General features: G+C 42.7%; 1 long non-coding RNA gene across 2 annotated transcripts in view; it reads right to left on the bottom strand.

Annotated features, from left to right (window-relative positions):
- LOC106519405 (uncharacterized) overlaps positions 1-1,302 on the bottom strand; it is a 20,834-nt gene that overhangs the window by 15,501 nt on the left and 4,031 nt on the right. The window lies entirely within an intron of this gene.

Below are 1,302 nucleotides of genomic sequence, written 5' to 3'. Positions count from 1 at the left end.
CTTCAACACAAAGCATTTTCAGAAGACAAGTTGATAAAGTAAATTTTAAAAATCTGTATTGTTCGATACAAGTGTGTATTGAACCTAAAGCACTGTTCGATACGAGTACATGTATTGCTGCACCCCTAATATATAGTATACACAGTGTCTTTGAACCGTGTCTCCATTAATTTGGGGGTCCCAGACAGAAAAACACTGAAGACCTGTGRTGTGGTCACCCTATTTCTCAGTACCGTAACATTTTGCCTTCTGACAAACTTTCCATCTTCTTTTCCAATAACCGCCCCAGTGTGACAGCTTCTCTTCCTGCTGATTCTTTTGCTCCTCGTCCATTTTTATTTTCCCCAGCAGACTTGTCCTACTTTGTGACCGCCCCCCTTCCCCCCTCCACACCTACTCTAATATCCTAACATCGGATGCTGAGTCTGCCTGCAGAGCTGGTTCTCCTGGGCGCCATTACTGCAGGTCCCCATCAGATCGTCTCTGTGCTCATTTTAAATCCCCACATTGATGCAGCTCATACAGCACGCCCTGAAGTTGAACTGATACTGTGTGTGCCATATATTTATGGTTAGGTTATAGTGGGGTAAAGAGGGGGCAGATTATGTTGTGGGTTTAGGCTGTTTCATCTTGAACAGTGGGTCTGAGCATCGTGCCGCTGCTCAGCAAACTTTCTGTAATTACAGAGCAGGAGGTGCAGGTGTGCTGATTTAGATGGAGACGGGTTTTTCATTTCTCACGATGCTTACCACACAAACAATGAGCGTGGGATCAGTCTAACTCCTGGGAAATAATATGGATGTCCACTTCTCAAACACAACCCTGTGACTCCCAGCAGCTGCAGCTCAAACAAGACTTTCTGTGGCAACTACTAAAGCCTTCATGATCTAATCACTATGTGTGTGTGAGTGTGTGTGCGTATGTACTTGTGTGAGGATGTGTTGTGTTTGATCCAGATTTTGTGTCAGAGCAGATAAGTTGACTGAGAGCGATGGCAGTCAGGGGTCGGACCCAGTGATTGCTTTCATGAGAAGAATACTAATGAAGCTGTTGAGTCACATTTACCAGAGGATAAGAGTTATTTTATTTTGTTTTATTTTGTTTTATTTTTAAATTTACAAAGCATATCATGGATTATACAAAATCCTTATCCTCATCAAACCAAAGTATTTCATTTAGGTGGGATTAGGCAGACACACGTTTTATTGACATTCTGTTTTACAGTTTCACAAATGAAACGATGGAGGAATACACACACACACACACACACACACACACACACACACACACACACACACACAC

This window comes from Austrofundulus limnaeus, unplaced genomic scaffold (genome assembly GCF_001266775.1).
Source record: "Austrofundulus limnaeus strain Quisiro unplaced genomic scaffold, Austrofundulus_limnaeus-1.0 Scaffold76, whole genome shotgun sequence".
In the NCBI taxonomy this organism is placed as follows: Eukaryota; Metazoa; Chordata; class Actinopteri; order Cyprinodontiformes; family Rivulidae; genus Austrofundulus; species Austrofundulus limnaeus.
This window is presented reverse-complemented; position numbering and strand designations above follow the sequence as displayed.